Here is a 19,555-nt window from a genome sequence, read left to right as displayed (position 1 = left end):
ATTGAATATTTTTCCATCTCTTTGTGTCTTCCTCAATTTCTTTCAGAAGTGTTCTATAGTTTTTAGGGTATAGATCCTTTACCTCTTTGGTTAGGTTTATTCCTAGGTATCTTATGCTTTTGGGTGCAATTGTAAATGGGATTGACTCCTTAATTTCTCTTTCTTCAGTCTCATTGTTAGTGTATAGAAATGCCACTGATTTCTGGGCATTGATTTTGTATCCTGCCACACTGCCGAATTGCTGTATGAGTTCTAGCAATCTTGGGGTGGAGGCTTTTGGGTTTTCTAGGTAGAGTATCATGTCATCAGCGAAGAGGGAGAGTTTGACTTCTTCTTTGCCAATTCGAATGCCTTTAATGTCTTTTTGTTGTCTGATTGCTGAGGCTAGGACTTCCAGTACTATGTTGAACAGCAGTGGTGAGAGTGGACATCCCTGTCTTGTTCCTGATCTTAGGGGAAAGGCTCCCAGTGCTTCCCCATCGAGAATGATATTTGCTGTGGGCTTTTTGTAGATGGCTTTTAAGACACTGAGGAATGTTCCCTCTATCCCTACACTCTGAAGAGTTTTGATCAGGAATGGATGCTGTATTTTGTCAAATGCTTTCTCTGAATCTAATGAGAGGATCATATGGTTCTTGGTTTTTCTCTTGCTGATATGATGAATCACATTGATTGTTTTACGGGTGTTGAACCAGCCTTGTGTCCCAGGGATAAATCCCACTTGGTCATGGTGAATAATCTTCTTAATGTGCTGTTGGATCCTATTGGCTAGTATCTTGTTGAGAATTTTTGCATCCATGTTCATCAGGGATATTGGTATGTAATTCTCCTTTTTGGTGGGGTCTTTGTCTGGTTTTGTAATTAAGGTGATGCTGGCCTCCTAGAACGAATTTGGAAGTACTCCATCTCTTTCTATCTTTCCAAACAGCTTTAGGAGAATAGGTATGGTTTCTTCTTTAAACGTTTGATAGAATTCCCCTGGGAAGCCATCTGGCCCTGGACTCTTGTGTCTTGGGAGGTTTTTGAGACTGCTTCAATTTCCTCCCTGGTTATTGGCCTGTTCAAGTTTTCTATTTCTTCCTGTTCCAGTTTTGGTAGTTTGTGGTTTTCCAGGAATGCGTCCATTTCTTCTAGATTGCCTAATTTATTGGCATATAGCTGCTCATAATGTTTTTAAAATCGTTTGTATTTCCTTGGTGTTGGTAGTGATCTCTCCTTTCTCATTCATGATTTTATTAATTTGAGTCTTCTCTCTTTTTTTTTAATAAGGTTGGCTAATGGTTTATCTATCTTATTAATTCTTTCAAAGAACCAACTCCTGGTTCTGTTGATCTGTTCCACAGTTCTTCTGGTCTCGATTTCGTTGAGTTCTGCTCAAATTTTAATTAAGTCTCTTCTTCTGCTGGGCGTGGGGTCCATCTGCTGTTTTTTCTCTAGCTCCTTTATGTGTAAGGTTAGATTTTGTATTTGAGTTCTTTCCAGTTTTTGAATGGATGCTTGTATTGCGATGTATTTCCCCCTTAGGACTGCTTTTGCTGCATCCCAAAGATTTTGGATGGTTGTATCTTCATTCTCATTAGTTTCCATGAATCTTTTTAATTCTTCCTTAATTTCCTGGTTGATCCTTTCATCTTTTAGCAGGATGGTCCTTAACCTCCACGTGTTTGAGGTCCTTCCAAACTTCTTGTTGTGATTTAGTTCTAATTTCAAGGCATTATGGTCTGAGAATATGCAGGGGACGATCCCAATCTTTTGGTATCGGTTCAGACCCGATTTGTGACCCAGTATGTGGTCTATTCTGGAGAAAGTTCCATGTGCACTTGAGAAGAATGGGTATTCAGTTGAGTTTGGATGTAAAGTTCTGTAGATATCTGTGAAATCCATCTGGTCCAGTGTATCATTTAAAGCTCTCGTTTCTTTGGAGATGTTGTGCTTAGAAGACCCATCAAGTATAGAAAGAGCTAGATTGAAGTCACCAAGTATAAGTGTATTATTATCTAAGTATTTCTTCACTTTGGTTATTAATTGGTTTATATATTTGGCAGCTCCTACATTTGGGGCATACATATTGAGGATTGTTAAGTCCTCTTGTTGGATAGATCCTTTAAGTATGAGATAGTGTCCCTCTTCATCTCTCACTACAGTCTTCGGGATAAATTTTAGTTTATCTGATATAAGGATGGCTACCCCTGCTTTCTTTTGAGGGCCATTCGAATGGTAAATGGTTCTCCAACCTTTTATTTTCAGGCTGTGGGTGTCCTTCTGTCTAAAATGAGTCTCTTGTAGACAGCAAATAGATGGGTCCTGCTTTTTTATCCAGTCTGAAACCCTGCGCCTTTTGATGGGGTCATTAAGCCCGTTCACGTTCAGAGTTACTATTGACAGATATGAGTTTAGTGTCATCATGATATCTATTCAGTCCTTGTTTTTGTGGATTGTTCCACTGAACTTCTTCTTAAAGGGTAATTTTAAGAGTCCCCCTTAAAATTTCTTGCAGAGCTGGTTTGGAGGTCACATATTCTTTCAGTTCCTGCCTGTCTTGGAAACTCTTCATCTCTCCTTCCATTGTGAATGAGAGCCTTGCTGGATAAAGTATTCTTGGCTGCATGTTCTTCTCATTTAGGACCCTGAATATATCCTGCCAGCCCTTTCTGGCCTGCCAGGTCTCTGTGGAGAGGTCTGCTGTTACCCTAATGCTCCTCTCCATAAAGGTCAGGGATTTCTTGTCTCTTGCTGCTTTAAGGATCTTCTCTTTATCTTTGGAATTTGCAAGCTTCACTATTAGATGTCGAGGTGTTGAACGGTTTTTATTGATTTTAGGTGGGGATCTCTCTATTTCCTGGATCTGAATGCCTGTTTCCCTTCCCAGATTAGGAAAGTTTTCAGCTATGATTTGTTCAAATACATATTCTGGCCCTCTGTCCCTTTCGGCACCCTTGGGAACCCCAATTAAACGTAGGTTTTTCTTCCTCAGGCTGTCATTTATTTCCCTTAATCTAACCTCATGGTCTTTTGTCTGTCTCTTTTTTTCCTCAGTTTCCCTCATTGCCATCAACTTGTCTTCTATGTCACTCACTCGTTCTTCCACCTCGTTAACCCTCGTCGTTAGGACTTCTAGTTTGGATTGCATCTCATTCAATTTATTTTTAATTTCTGCCTGTTTGGATCTAAATTCTGGAGTCATGAAGTCTCTTGAGTCCTTTATGCTTTTTTCTAGAGCCCCCAGTAGCTGTATGGTAGTGCTTCTGAATTGGCTTTCTGACATTGAATTGTAATCCAGATTTTGTAACTGTATGGGAGAGAGGACTGTTTCTGATTCTTTCTTTTGAGGTGAGGTTTTCCTTCTAGTCATTTTGCTCAGTGCAGAATGGCAAAAAACAAATTGTATTGGGAAAAGGAGAAAAAGAGAAAGAAGGAAAGAAAAGAGAAAAAGAAAAAAGGAAGAAAAAAGAAAAAAAGAGAAGAAAAAGAGAAAGAGAAAGAAAAAAGAATGAAAGGGAAAAAAGGGTGGGGGAAGCAAACAGAAATCAAAAAGAAAAAAAAAACACGGGGGAGTATCTTCTGACTCTGTATACTTTAAGTCCCTTGACTTCCCCTGGAACTTGTCCGTCCACCTGGTCTTCTGGGGGAGGGGCCTGTTGTGCTGATTTTCAGGTGTTAGCACTTGAGGGAGCTGCTCTGCCCCCGGCCTGGTGCAGGGCTCATGGGGGTTGTTCACCCCCCATGAGGCCGCAGGAGAAACAGCCCCAGTGGCGGGGCCAGCTCTGCAGCCCTGGAGTCAGCTCCCGCAGTAACCACAGAGCTCTCCATATGCAGGGCCTGGAGGCTCTGGGCGGGGCCGCTGATCTGCTCAGCTGGGGCAGGAGCGTCCTTGCTGTCCTGGGCCCTCCCGGCTCTGCCTGTGCCGGGGGAGGCCGGATCCTGGGCTGTGTCCCGGCGCCCTGTGCTCCGGGTCTGCGCTGTTGGATTCGCGCTCCCGCCCCGCAGCCCCCTCCGCAGAGCTGCCCCCGAGCCCCCCGAGCTGCTCCGGGTCCCGCCGTGCGCGCTGCAGCCCTTAGGGAGCTCGGCGCACTCCCCCGGGGCGCAGGTGTCTGTTAGTGTCCCCGGGAGCCCGAGGGCATCCCCGCCCTCCTGGGTCCTGCTCCAACTCCCTGCGAGCCCCTTTCCGCCCGGGAAGGTTGGTGCAGCTCCTGCTCTCCGGGACGGGGCTCTCCTGTCCTGGGAACGCTCGCCCAGGCCCCTGGAGGCCTTTTGTGTCTTTATTTCTTTTTCCCCCGTTGTCCTACCTTGATAGAAGCTGAACTCTTCTCACTGTAGCCTTCCAGCTGTTCTCTTTTTAAATCTCAGGCCGAATTCGTAGATTTTCAGGATGAGTTGAAAGTTTTCTAGGTAATTTGGGGGGGACAGGTGACTTGGGGACCCTACTCCTCCGTCATCTTGCCCCTCCCTCTCCCTGTGAGTTTCTATTTTAAAACTATGTTTGCTTATGAAATAATTCTCAAAAAATAAAATATTTTAAAATCAACATTCTTTTACCAAATTCTGATACATGTATTTGGGAATTGGCAACAGATGTTTCTGACAGGTTATAATTTGTTGTCAAAGGGAACTAGAGATAATCATCTAAACCTATAGAAAGGACAAGAGAAAGATGAACTGATTTAAATCATGGAGCCTCTCTGATTTGCATCAAAGGAAATTTAGGAAAAAAGAGATTTGGGAAAGAAATCGTAACTGCTTTTGAGAAGCTAACAATGTATTTCACAAGGCAAATGTCAGAGGACAGAAAGTGCCAGAACTGCCTTTGGTTTCATGAGTAATGGGATTAGGTTTCCAACTAATAGTGATTTTCTTTTGTGCTGCCGAAGCCATTGTGTGTGAATGATAGACTCAAGATCCGTTTAGAAGCTGTTTATTTGGCCCATAAATAAGAAGTCATTTGGTAATTAAGTGCAATTAAGTTGCAAATGTGCTCACAGTAAATGCTTCACCGAAAATATAATGAAAATTCTGGAAAAGCACTAAAGACTGGGACACCTGAGCCTGGATCTCAGAACTGCTTCGTTCACTTTCACCATCAAAGGCGTCTACATGCAGCTTTCCTTTTAAATTAGAACTTTGATATTCCGTGTAGAGTCCCTGGGAGTAAAAAAAAAAAAGCTACTTGTGTGTCTTACAAATTATGGATCAACCTATTGGAGCTGCTGGTCTAAGAGCCAAGTTAAATCCCAGGTGTTCTGTTCTGGGCTGTGTCGTGTGCGATCAACGGTGTGCGTGCTACACCGCGGGACAAAATAGAAGGTTCACAAGATCCCAAATATTCCTGGAGATTGGTATCTGAGTGGATTCAGTCTTCCTTTCAGGCAGTTCAGTTTCCACATTGGCCACCGGGTTCCATGCTTCTGTGCCCACGTGGTCTTGTTCTCACGCCCTCTCCCCTGGGCGGGAACGATGCTGCGAGCATCTTCAGTGGCGGCTTAGTGGATGGTGCATGAGGAGGGCCGGGGCACAGGAGCGGAAAACCCTCCCAGGGACGGCAGTAGCCTCCGTAGCGAACTGCCGGGCAGGTCCCCCTGGGACCTGGTCACCCCGCTTGCTGGCCAAGGGGTCCCCCCTCTGCTGCACCCACACCCACTGCCTCTGAATGTCTGGATTTCAGATTCTCCAAGAAAGAGGATGTCGTTTACTCCGTCTGTGACCAGTGCGCATGGAGTGCCTTCACTTGGCCTCGGCCCGGGGTGGACCAGAAGCCGTCCTACATGCCCCCCGAAGGACAGCCGGGATACAGGGTTCGTGGGGCGGGTAGTGGCACCTGCCCGGGTCACCAGTGGCTGGGTAGGTGTGCCTGGTGGGCACGCACAGCGTCCGGAGCTCTTGTCCAAGTATGTGTGGTTGGAAGAACATGCCGTGGATTTGGTTTTACTTTAGCGAATTTGGGTTTGTTTTTGTTCTTTTTTTTTTAATTTTTTATTTATTCATGATAATCACAGAGAGAGAGACAGAGGCAGAGACACAGGCAGAGGGAGAAGCAGGCTCCATGCACCGGGAGCCCGACGTGGGAGCCCGACGTGGGATTCGATCCCGGGTCTCCAGGATCGTGCCCTGGGCCAAAGGCAGGCGCCAAACCGCTGTGCCACCCAGGGAATCCCCTGTTTTTGTTCTTTTTTAAAGTAAGCGTCATACGCTATTCCTTGATGTGATTGTACAAAGAGGTGTCTTTATCGCCGGAACATGACAGGGACAGTGTTGGAGAGGACTCAGTTCCAAGAACGCTCGCCCGCCCACGCCAGGCCCAGAGGTGGCGGGCAGCCCAGCCAGTCCGTGTGCCCGCGCTGCTCGGCGTCCACTGCCGTTGGCGTGTGGCTGGCAGGTGGCGCATCCCCCGGGAGGAGGTGGACAGGCGCAACGGGCACCACGAGGGCGGCCAGCGAGGATGGCCGTGCTCCCGCTCCCTGCAGCCCAGACATGTGCCCTCCGTGTGTCTGAGCCTAGGGAGACGGTTGTCCTGCCTGGTTGCAGCAGCTGCGACACGGTCACCTCAGCACGTTTATCTTTCGAAGGAATTCATCCTTTTGTGAGTGTCGGCTCTGGGACGAGGAGAGGGCCCGCGGGGCCCCAGCAGCCCGGGCAGCCGAGGGCCTGCGGGAAGCCAGCTGTCGGGGCTGGAACCCCCAGGAGCCGTTGAACCGGGGAGCGTCACCTCTCTAGATCAGTGATGCCGCTGTCCGCACGGGGCGGGCCTTCCCTCAGTCACCCCCGCCCACCCCAGCCCCTTCACCCCAGACACACCCGCTGCGCAGAAGGCACTCAGGGACCCTGATTCGCTCACAGGCACGTTTCTCCTCGAGGACCGTGTGTCTCAGGCCGCGCTTCCTCAGAGCGAGGACCGCCCACGCTTGCTGTCCCCGGCACCCGCCACCTGCCACTGAGCACGGGCGCCGTCCTTGCTGAGTGCGTGGCTCTCGGGCGCAGGGATGGAGGGCGGGCGGAGGGAGGAAGTGTCATCGGAAAGGCACGGCTAAGAGGTTCTCTCCTGCCTGTAGACGGTGGACAGTCTCCGCGGGAGAGTTCAGGAACCTACGGCAGGAGGGGCGAGGGGAGCGCCATTGCCGGGGGCTTCGGGAATAGCGGGCTCTCGGGGGGCCGGGCCGCGGCCTGGAGAGACCAGCGCAGTGGGGGCCGCGCAGCGAGGGAGGAGGGTTCGCCCCTGTTGGGACTCAGGCAGCGCGGCTTCAACCGCTGCAGCTCGTGGGGCGGCGCCCACCACGGGGGGAGGTAGGGGGCCCAGCACCCCAGGCCTGGCACCACTCCTGGAGTGGCCGAGCTCCCTCGCTGTCCGTCGGATGCACCGCCCGCTCCCCGCTCCCCGTCTTTCCTGCCAGTCGGCCTCCCCGCCCTTGAGCTCCGTTCTCTCTTCCTTTCATCCCCTGCGACTCCATCCCAAGTATGCTGCTCGGTAGCCGGGGCGCACGTGCAGCCCCCGCGTGGCAGCCAGGCGCGGCTCGCGTCCCTCTGCGCTCGTACCAAGTCCCGCAAACCCGACCAGAGCGGGGTGGAGACGAACCAGAAGGTATTCAGTTGCCTTTGGACCCGTGGGCTGACTGCTGCCCCGCTGGGCGCCGGCTCGGCTCTCCGAGGATGCAAGGCCCGGCAGGTGCGCGCCCTGAGCGGGGAGGGGCGCGACCCGAACTCCTCCCGCGGGGCGAGGGGGTGCACGCCTCGGCGTCCCTCGGGTCCCCTGAGCCCTCGGAGGCGGTTTCGTCTCCTCCTCTGAGGGCAGCCCGGGCTGGCTGTGTTCTGCTCGGATCGGGAAGCCGACCACCTGGAAGCTCAGCCCACGCCGCAGCAGGGTGCTGGAGCGCGGTCCCTGGCTCATCCCTCCTGCGCCGGACGGCTGGCTCTCCGACCTGCCCCAGGGCGGAATCGCACTGCATTTCCTGTGCATTTTAGCAACAAGCAGCATATGTGTCCGGAGGGACCCTCCGGAAGTTAAAACAGTAGACATTCCGACGGGCCCTTGGCCGTTGAGGAATAACGGGCGTGGGCTGCTGGGTGTCGGGCTGGGCTTCTGCCCCCCACCCCCGCCCCGTGGACACGCGTTCAAGCCACGGGGCAAGAGCTCCTGAGAGAAGCAGACCCTACAACGCGGTGGCAGGAGGGCCTGAGGGGCAGATTTGTGGACTTGGACACGGAGTAGTCGAGCCAGGAGCCCCAGGGAGCCTCGGTCCGGCTCTGGGCCGCTTGGCCTTGGCCATCCCGTGTGCCCTCTCCGGGCCTCGTCCTCCTTTCCTGGAAGACACTGATAATGAGAGCCACACACGGACTGACCATGTGTAAAGGATCGTGGACGCGGGACCCGGTCTTGCGGGTACTGACCGCTTGCTCACTCCCCCAGTGCCGGGGCCAGTGTGGACGCCGCGGGCAGCGCATCCCTCTGCATGCGTCCTCCCGTGGGGCCTCCTCCTCCTCCCATGAGCACAGACCCCGGGACCTCACGCAGCCTCGTCCTGCTGCCCAGCCTGTGTCCCCCAGTGCCCTGGAGGCGAGGGCTCCCCTGCGAGGCCGGGTCAGCAGGGCACAGCTTCTCACCATCCCCTCAGCAACACGTGGTGGAAGCCACCACCCCGCGAATCCCTGCAAAGCCTCCTCCTGATTTCCCCGCCGTCCGACTCCTAGTGAGGGATCCCCAAACCTGCAGCTCTCCTGCCACTTCTCTGCCCGAGGCCTCGTTCGCCCAGAGGTGGAAGCCCCTCCCCCACAGTGGCTCGGCTGCACCTCCCACGAGGCTGGCTTCCCCGTGGCTGCGGACCCCAGCGTGTGCCCAGGACTGCCCCGGCCCAGCCCTCCCCTGCGACCTGCATCGTGGGCCCCCCTCCCCCAGCACCACCTGCCTGACTCCTCGGCACCTGTCACTGCACCTGTCACTGCCGGCTGGCTGTGGCCCGTCCGCTCGTCCTCGTGGTCTCACTGCCTGCACTCCCGGGGCCTCCCAGCAGGTGCATCGTGTGGTGTGTGGAGTGGGGAGCGGCAGGGCTTGGGGTTTAGTGGCAGCTCCAGGCGGGCTGGGAACGCAGACCCGTCACCCGGGAGTGCGCTTCGGGGAGGAAGCAGGACAGGGCTGTGCTGACCCTGTGGTGTCCCACAGGCCGCTGCCGCTGGGGAAGAGCAGCCTCCCAACCCCTCCGCGGACCCAGGAGCCTCTGCAGCCACGGAACCAGGTCGGTGTCCACGCCTCCATCCCCCACTGTGTCTTCAGGAGTGAGAACTACGAGGACTTGGAACTGTTTGTGGATCACACAGTCCTGCCTTTCAAAGTGGCGTGAACCACACGAATGTGGTGGGTTTCAACTGCTGGGGCCATAATTTCATAGCAGTAGAGGTTTTTGAAAGAACTTCTAAAGAAGAAAAGCACAGAGACACAGCAGGAAGCCCGACGGCAGAGCGGATTGAAGCAAACGAGGCTCAGTGCTTCACAGGTTGGAAGTGGCGAGGACTTTCCACGGAGCTTCCCTTCAGAGGGCGGCCAGGTGCGGGGACACCTGAGCCATCCCGCCCGGACTTGCCGGACGACATGAGCAGCGCCCAACGCCCGGCGGGACCCACGAGCAGCTCCCCCACCCCTTTGTCCCGTTGAACCCACTGATGCCTTCACTGGGCTGCCAGACACTAGGTAGGATGTCAGGGGAGTGGAGGGGCCTCTCCTGGCAGCAGAGGCCCTCGGAGGCAGGGGAGGGCCGAGAGGGCAGTGCGGTGCCCCCAGGACGAATGGACAACCGAGGCCCCCGAGGTGCTCATGGACCTCGAGCCACAACTGACACAGCGTCTGGACGGCGCCCAGGAGTTGGCCTGTGCGGTGCCTCCCAGGGACTCTGGTGTGGAGCCCACCTGTTGAGACCTTTGCCTCTGGGGTAGACAAAGGCAGGGCCTCCGTGTGTGGGGAGTGCTGAGCTCCCGGGCGGTGTGGGGTCATGTCAGTGGGCGCCTGCCCGCCTGCCCCGCAGCCCCCTCGCTGTCACCGTCAGCTGCACGACATGAACTGGCGTTATCAGGCGGCTGGACGTTAATTCGTGGACTGACGTAGCTCATTTTGTAAGAATGTACAGCCAGCGAGTCACAGAACCCATAAGACAGACCCACGGAAGAGAAATCTGATTACACCGTCACATCCAGGAACCTCGAACAACAATGGAGGATGAGGGACGAGGGATGACACATGCCAGTGTCCCCAGGACCTCTGCCTTCAGCCCCACGTCCGCTCTGAGCCTGACAGTGTCGACCACATACGTCGAGCCAGAGGCAGGAGACGTTGAGAAGCAAACCAGCAAGCTCCCCGCTCCCCTAAGTTGTACTACATAGGCCTTTGGCTTTGTACAACACACGAGGGACATTTCTTTAAATAACATTTGAACATGTTCAAGTCTGTGTTTCTGTTCCCATCTCCTTCCGGCATCGGTGCCGAGGCATTTGTATGAACTTTATGGGGGTGTGATGCCCAAACCATACAAGTCACCGGTCAGCACGTACAGTTCAGGGGTTTTCAGCGTATTGACAGGTGCATGCACCCATCGCAGCACTACACCCACCTTGGCAGGGACCCTGGTGACCCCTAGCCCCTGACCGTCGACACCTGCTGTCTAACCCCAAGGCTTTGCCTACGCTGGCCCCTCCACATAAATGGGGTCATAGAACGTGGGGTCCTGGGTGACTGGCTCCTCTCGCTCCCCAGTGTTTGGAAGGTCCAGCCGAGTGCGCCGTGTTCAGGTCCTTGGTTTTTGCTCTCCAGTAACATTGCACTGAATGCACGTGACGCCCTCCTGTGTGTCCACTCCTTTGTTGTAGACATTGGCTTGCTTGTGCGTTGGGGCTCTTGTGAATAACGCTGCTAAGAACACGCGTGTCCCAGTTTCCGGGTGGACGTATGCTTCAGTGTCTCTTGGGTGTGTACCTCGGGGTGGCATCCCTGGGTCGGAGGTAGCTGTTTAATCTTGGGAGGATCTCCCAGACTGTTTTCCAAAGCAGCTGCACCGTTTCACGTCAGGCCCAGTAGTGCATGAGGCTCGCCTTCCCGTACACGCATCCACAGTTACACCTGCCTTGGGTACAGACGTCCTGGTGCGTAGGAAGCCGTGTCTCACTGTGGGTCCAGCTGCATTTCCCCGATGGCTGGAGATGTGGAGCATCTTTTCACAAACTTATTGGCCATTTGTGTGTCTTCTTTGGGGAAATGCCTGTTCACCTCCTTGGCCCATATTTATTCTGATTATTTTCTTCTCTTTAACAAGTGGGTTGTAAGTGTTCTTCATATATTCCAGATATAATTTCCTCATCAGATACATATTTACAAGAAACTTTCCCCATTCTGTGGGTTGCTTTCTCACTTTCTTGGTGGTATGCCTAAATGCATGGTTTTTAACTGTAGGTAATCCATTTACCTCTTTTTCCCCGTACTCCTGATGGCGTACCTAAAAGCCACTTCTAATTCACATTAACAAAGGAATATGCACATGTTCTCTTCAAATGCTTTTATACTGGTATCTCTTACTTTTTAGCTCTTTGCATCCTTTGAGTTCATCTTTGCATATAGCAAAGGTAGGGGTACAACTTCCTTTTTTTGCACGTGGATATCTGGTTATCCCAGTACCATTTATAAAAGACACTGTTCTTTCGTGGTATTGGCCCTCTTGTCGGAAGTGAACTGGCCATTGATGTATGAGTTTACGTCAGACCCCCAACTCCAGTCCACCAGCCTGTAGGCATATCTCGGTGATAGTGCCACACTGTTGTCATTACTAAAGCTTTATATGAAGATTTGGAACAGGACTTTAGCATCTTCCAGCTTTGTTCTTCTTTCGCAAATTGTTTTCGCTATTGGGAACTCATTGCACTGCCATACAAATTTGAGGACTGGTTTTTTTCCACTTTTGCAGAAAAGGCAGAAGGAGTTTTGATAGGCACCCGCTGAGTCTAGAGGTAACTTTGGGTAATATTGAAACCTTAAAAATAATAAGTCATCTGTCCATGAGCATAGGATCTCTTTCCATTTATCTACATCTTTAATTTCTTTCACAGTGTTTTCTAGTTTTCAGGGGTAAAAATCTTTCACTTTCTCTGTTAAAAATAATCCTGCTCATGTTTTCCTTTAGATATTATTGTAAATAGAATTGCTTTTCCTAGTTCATTTTTTGGTTGTGCTTTGCTGAGATATAGAGACACAATTGATGAGTTGTAACCTGCAACTTTCCTGAATTTGTTTGTTAGCTCAAATAGTCTTGTGCATTCCCTTGGATTTTCTCTATATAGGAATGTGCCATTTGAAAATAGAGATAGGGCAGCCCCAGTGGCTCAGCAGTTTAGTGCCGCCTTTGGCCCAGGGTCTGATCCTGGAGACCCGGGATCGAGTCCCACGTCGGACTCCCTGCATGGAGCCTGCTTCTCCCTCTGCCTGTGTCTCTGCCTCTCTCTCTGTCATGAATGAATAAATAAAATCTTTTTAAAAATGAAAATAGAGTTAGATACTTCTTTTCTAATTTGAATGTACTTTATTTCTTTTTCTTATCGAATTGCTCTGGTTAGAACTTGCGGGTAAGTGTTAAAGAGCCCCAGCAAAAGTAGGCAACCTTGTCTTGTGCTGTGCTCAGAGGGAAGGCTTTCAGTCTTTCACCACTGAGTGTGATGGTAGCTGGGTTTTGTGTGTGTGTGTGTGAGTGTGTGTGTGAGTGTTTTATAAATGCTTTTATTATGCTGAAGAAATTCCCTTGTATTCCCAGTTTTCTGACTGTTCTTATCATGAAAGGCTATTTGAGTTTTTTTTAAAGATTTTATTTATTTATTCATGAGAGAGAGAGGCAGAGACACAGGCAGAGGGAGAAGCAGGCTCCATGCAGGGAGCCCGACGTGGGACTCGACACCAGGTCTCCAGGATCACGCCCTGCGCCAAAGGCAGCGCTAAACTGCCGAGCCACCAAGGATCCCCTCTATTTGATTTGTCAAATGCCTTTTCTGCATCCTCTGAGTTGGTCATATGTTTTTGCCCTTTGTCCTTTTAGTCTGTTGAGATATATTAATTTTTATATGTTGAACCATCTTTGCATTCCCAGGATTAATCCCACTTGGCCATGGTGTATAATTCTTGTAATATACTACTGGATTAGGTTCGCTGGTATTTTGTTGAGGATTTTTGCACCCATATTTATAAAGGGTATCGGTCTATAATTTTCTTTTCTCATAATGTCTTTATCTGGCTTCTGTATCAGGTTATGCTGGCGTCATAGTAATGAGCAAGGAAGTGTTCGCACATCTTCAACTTTTGGAGGAGTTTGAGAAGGATTGGCATTCATTTTTCTTTAAATGTCTGTCAGAACTCACCTGTGAAGCCATCTGGTCCTGGGCTTTTCTATGTTGGGAAGTTTTTGATTCCTGATTCAGCCTCCTTATTGTTATTGGTCTGATCAGATTTTCTGTTTCTTCTGGAAATAATTTTTTGTTTCCATGAATTCCTCCATTTTATCTTGTCTACAGTTGTCATAGTATCATAATTCTTTTTATGGTATGTCCTCAGTGGTGATTCCCCCACTTTTATTTCTGATTGTAGTCATTTGAATGTTCTTTTTTTTTTTCTTTTTGGTCCAGTCAGAGGTTTGCCAATTTTATTGATCTTTTCTTTTTTTTTTTTTTTCAAGATTTTATTTATTTATTCATGAGAGACACACAGAGAGAGGCAGAGACACAGGCAGAGGGAGAAGCAGGCTCCCTGCAGGGAACCTGATGCAGAACTCCACCCCAGGTCTCCAGGATCACGCCCTGAGCCGAAGGCAGACGCCCAACCTCTGAGCCACCCAGGCATCCCTACTGATCTTTTCAAAGAACCAACTTTTGCTTCCATTGATTCCCTTCATCATTGTCATTTATGTCTGCTCTAAGCTTCACCGTCTCCTTCCACCTCTAGCTACACACTTCGTTTTATTTTTTTATCTGTATACATGTTATGATCAGCTTTTAATTTCTACAAAGCAGCCAGCGTGACTTGATAGGGGTTGTGTGGAGTCTGCAGAGCAATTTAGGGAGTGTTTCTCCCCTAACCACACTAAGTCCTCAGTCCATGAATAAGGGGCACCCGTCTCTTTGTCCAGAGCATCACCGACTCCTCCCATCATGTTTCGTGGTGGTCAGCATACATATCTTGTAGCCTTTTGTTAAATTTTTGAGGAAACTTTTTGTGGATGGGGCATCAGATGGGGTGACCCATGATGGGGCACACCTGTCACAGCTTCACCAGTAAATACAGGAAGAGGTTCACATGGCTACTTCTCATCACATTCACTGGACTATGCATGTGTTGTGAGGTCCCAACAGGATGCAGATGGGACGATGCACATGAGGGCTTAGAAGAGCCAGAGGCTAAACAGGTGCCCCTCAGGGGTAGCAGGAAGGGCAGGTCGGGGTCTGGGTGGGTGTGCGATGGATAAAGGCAGCAGAGAAAGGAACCACGGCAACTCCAGGGACAGAGCAGGGGCTCCCCTGATGCCCCATGGGGCAGAAGAACCCTTGGGGTTTGACCAGGGTGGGGAAGACACAGCATAGCAGAATGCATCTTTTCCAGGAGGCAGCTCCACAGCCCACTTGTGAATTCTGTGCTGTTAGGTGTTGCCTTGTCTAGTTTGCTTTTTACTTTTAGCTTCTACCTTTAGTGAGGATTTTCTTTTTAAGGTGGACCACAGGGCAATGACAAGGACGTGAAGGATCTGCCCCACTGGGCAGATACTCAGATGAAAGTGCAGAATAAGATAAGATGAAGTAAGAGAGGGAGACCAACCATGAAAGATGCTGAGCTCTAGGGAACAAACTGAGGGTCGCTGGAGGGGAGGGGTGGGGAGAGGGGGTCACTGGGGGACGGGCATGAAGGAGGGGTCGTGACGGGATTAGCATGGGGTGTTACATGCAACTGATGGATCATTGACCTCTGCCCCTGACACTAATAATACATTGTATGTTTTTTTTTTTGGAGGGTTTTTTTTTTAAGATTTTATTTATTTATTCATGAGAGACAGAGAGAGAGAGAGGGAGAGAGAGAGGGAGGCAGAGACACAGGCAGAGGGAGAAGCAGGCTCCATGCAGGGACCCTGACGTGGGACTCGATCCCGGGTCTCCAGGATCACACCCTGGGCTGAAGGCGGCACTAAACCGCTGAGCCACCTGGGCTGCCCAATACATTGTATGTTAAATAATTGATTTTAAATAAATTTATTCTTTTAAAGATTTTATTTATTTATTTATTTATTTGAGAGAATGAAAGAGAGAACATGAGCAGGATGAGATGCAGAGGGAGAAGCAGACTTCCCCTGAGCAGGAAGCCTGACCTGGAGCTCGATCCCAGGACCCTGAGATCATGACCTGAGCCGAAGGCAGATGCTTAACCAGCTGAGCCACTCAGGTGCCCCTATTTTAAACATGTTTTTAGAAAAAGTAAAACAAGGATGTTCAAAAACTAAAATAAATTTTAAAAATTTAAAATTTAAAAAAGAAAGTGCAGACGGGGTTAACCTGGGGTAGATGAGCTTCTGGCTGAGGGAGACACCGCTAGTGTCCTCATTGGGGCAGGACCTCAGGGTGCCTGCTGCAGGGGTGAGGACATGGCACCTGTGCCTACACCATCTCTCCCTCCTGTGCCAGGGTGCAGGTGCAATTCCACACCTTCCCAAGAACTGGGGCCTAAGCCGTTGCCACAGCGTGTGCCCACCTGGTTGGCTCAGGCGAGGGCTTGGTGTGCAAGCACCAGTGACGTTTAATGAGAAAGAGCCCATGGGGCCCCACACCCCCTCGTCCCCCAGGGGCAGCAGCTGGTGTCGGCAGCAGATGGTCGGACCTGTGTACTTGGGTCTGCAGCTCTGAGGCTGCGTGCGTGCATGTGCGGGTCTGTGCGCGTGTACGACCTCGGTGACCTTCCCCATGCCCTTCCAGCCTGGGCGTCCCCGGCAGCGTGCGGACCAGCACCACCTCCCCGCGCACAGCACCTGCACACACAGGCTGCTCCAGACATGTTAGCATAGTTCTGAAGTTTTCATGCCTACCCTCAAAACATACTTGTAAGACTGAGGCTGCCAACAGTCTCCTGAAATCCAAGAGTGAAACATACCTTTGCATTCTAGTTTGAATTTGGGGAGACAGTTAGTGGATAATGAGGATTAGTGCTATTTCCCTTGAAAACAAAAACGGTGTAGTGAGTAGTGGAAATTAGGGCGCTAAGATGCTTTCCATGGAAACTGCAAGCCCCTGAGTATTTGTTCTCTTTTCTGTAGACTTAAAAAAATGACCCTGCAGTCCAAGTCCCTATTATACATTTTAGAATTGCCATTATTTACAGTCCCTTATTTTCTTGTTTGTTGTTATTCATGATATTATTTTTCAGAGACCGTGGATCAGTTTCCATGCAGGGCACTCAGTCCCGTGGGGTAGAAATGAGACTGTGCTCCTGACACGTTGCATAATCAAATTTAATTCATTTCAGCTAGACTTTTATCTTTTGTACTGTTCTTTTATGTAGCCACATTCATAATGTAGCTTCTAGGCTAAACATTAGGCAGAAATAGGATACATGAGTAGAGCAATAATGGCCTCGCTTTTTAATATGGAGGAAGATTAGAATTGTATTAAATTACATGTTAATGGAAAAATAAAGCAAAAGATAATAGGATGACAACTTTATGCTGCTGTAAAGTCTAGATTACTGCACATAGTTTTGCTATTTATCAGCTGAATATTGAATTTCCTTTGAAAACTTGCTTTTAATTATATTAAAATATAATATAATCTAAAATATCCCCTCCTAATACATTAAAGTGCTCCAGTCATAATTCGCTGAGGAGAAAGGAAGGCACCGCGGAGCTCTCATGGGGTAGCCACTCCCGCGAGACAGTGGAGCCGCTCGCACTGGCCAAGTCAGGCTCGCTTTGGAGACGAGGGGCCCCCGCAGTGGAGGCGGTTCATCGTGAGGACATGCAGAAGGTGTCTCTTGAGGCCCTTCGTAGGAGACGCTGCCACCCGCGCTCGGCGTGCCTTGGTCCCGGGGGGGTGGGTAAGCCTTGCTCCTAACACCTGAGGGATCCGTGAGATTGTAGGACACATCCACACGTGCGATGGCCTAAACAGGTGGCCGCCCGGAGCCTGCAATGGGGGCCTTTTGAACCCATGTCATGGGCTGGTCATTTGGCAGACGTTTGGCAGGAGATGATGTTTCCTCACGTGGATCAGCAAGGGGGTTGGTCAGAAATAATCTGGGATCTCTTAGGTTTCCTTCCTGCTTCCCACAATAGCCCGGGTGTGCATTTGGAGTCCGGTGTGGGCGGCCAGGGTGGGTGGCTCTCTGAGGTCGGGCTGTCCCTGACCCCACCCCCCAGGTGGCACCCCTCAGGTGCCGAGATGTTAGTGAAGAGCAAGAAGCGCTCCTGGCGATGGAAGGCAGGTGGGTGGCGCCGGTGAACAGGCCTGAACGGGGGGAGGGAGCCAGTAGTCGGGGGTGGGGGGGGGTGCGGGCCAGCACAGGAGCAGGTGCCACACACAGGCCTCGTGGAAGTCTCCCCTGCAGCCTGCCTGGAACCCCAGCCAGGGGGCCCATGCACAGTGGGGTCTTGCTGAGCAAATGTCGCCTGGGAAGGAGCCACAGAGCAATTATTGGAAAGAGGGGTGGTTCCACTTGGTTAAAGCAGCATGCTTCAGGGGATGTGTGAAACGGGCTGGAGGCAGGGCCTGGCCGGCCCACTGTCAGCACGTGGTTTCCCACGTGTGCTCCAGGCTGGCACGCAGTCATCACCGAGCTAGCCTTCCCGGGGACAGCCGTGGACACAGGCTGAGGGATGGGGGCTCAGCAGTAAGCTGGCGGGCCTCGGAGCAGGGAGGACCTGGCTGCGGTGTGTGTGCAGGAAGCGGGAAGGTGGGGAGGAATGTGGCTGCTGTGGCTATGACAGCTGACGTAGGCGCAGACACAGGGTCTGAGCCAGGGCAGGGGTCTGGAATGCAGGGGCGTGGGCAGAGTAGGTGGGAGCAAGTGCAGGGCCTAGGAGGGCATAGCCAGGCGCAGCGCCAGCAGGTCTGCCTCAGTGCTCCCCAGCACCTGCCAGCCCTTCCAGGACAGTGAGGAGAGGGTGCTTGGCCACCCAGGGTCCAGTGTCCTGACTCAGCAGACTCAGGGGTCCTTGTGGGAAGGTGGTGTGGACTCTGGAGAGGGACGCAGCCCCGGTGCAGCGGGGAGCGAGCTGGCCTCCATTCTCCAAGAACAGAGTATGGTCTGTGCACTTCCAGCCAGACGAGGGTGCCGGGGCCCTGAGACCTCTCTGGGCTCTTTCCGGGGTGCTCATTGTCATGGTCCTACCTGTTTCCTATGGGAGTCAGCTTCCACGTCTGTGTTCTGCGTATATTATAAGCATATTATCAGTGTATGTGCACATCACAGGGACCTATGCATTATCTATACGTGCTCCAGAGGCACCTCACCACTGCGGGAGAGGCTGTGCTTCCTGCAGGTGTTACCTGCACATCACACACCTCCCCAACGACAGACACGTCGTCTATATCAGCGTCTACATTTCCTGCCTAGATAATGTGCACATTATATGCTATCAGTGTATATCACATGTGGGCATGTGCATCTCACACGCATGCTACACGGGCGTATTAAATACTGTAGCAGAGTCTGTATCTCTTGCATACATCACGTAGCGTGTACACTGTACACACGTTTTATAGGGCAGACTCATTGTTTATGCATATTATCAACAGCAGGGCTTGTATTTCCCGTGCAGGTCGTATGCATATCATCCACGTACCACACACGTTATACACGTATGCACTCGTCATACATATATATGCGTGTTACTATATAGAGTCTCAGAATCTCTATCTCCCATCTGTGTGACACATACGTTACATACCAGATACGCACACGCGTGTGTCGTACTGGAATGGAGTCTCTGTCCCCCGCATCTGTTTGGCGACCTTGAGAAGCAAGCTCTGAACTGGGTCTGAACTAGAAACATGAGGTCAGCAGGACGTAGGGGTGAAGCCGGAGGCTTCTGTAAGGAATCCTGGAGTCCAATCACTTGGGTTTAATAAACCGAGAACTTGGCAAATGCTGACCCAAGACCGTGTAAAGGGATGACAGGTGCCTAATAGCAGCACAGACAGTGAGGAAGACCTGCAGGTGTGACCCCCTGGAGCCCTGCGGGTGGCTTTGCCGGGGTCTGGTCTCCCCCTGGCACATGCGGAGCAAACAGGAGCTCGAGGAGTGTGGCTGGCCTGTCCGACCGCTCCTGGAGTCACATGGCACGTGCGGGCAGGACTGGGGCCCGCGCCGTTGTGAGCCCGTGTCTGGGTGTCACACTCAGCCGCCTCCCTAACAGGATCCCCGGCGCCCGGGCGAGAGCGACACGGTCGTGCACCTCATGTAATCGAACCCGTGTTTCTTACAGTTCAAAACCAAGTATTGGTAACGAAAGGTCAGGACACCCTGGTTTTGTCCTGGTTTTGACACAGAGGGTGGCCTCGGGAAACCACATCTTCTCAC

The 19,555-nt window shown here is 51.3% G+C and overlaps 1 protein-coding gene across 16 annotated transcripts in view; it reads left to right on the top strand.

Moving 5' to 3' along the window:
- DLGAP2 (DLG associated protein 2) overlaps nucleotides 1–19,555 on the top strand; it is a 699,343-nt gene that overhangs the window by 563,572 nt on the left and 116,216 nt on the right. The window lies entirely within an intron of this gene.

Source organism: Canis lupus, chromosome 36 (assembly GCF_048164855.1).
Source record: "Canis lupus baileyi chromosome 36, mCanLup2.hap1, whole genome shotgun sequence".
NCBI classification, from domain to species: Eukaryota; Metazoa; Chordata; class Mammalia; order Carnivora; family Canidae; genus Canis; species Canis lupus.
Note: the sequence above shows the minus strand (reverse complement) of the source record. Positions and strands in the feature narration are given on the sequence as shown.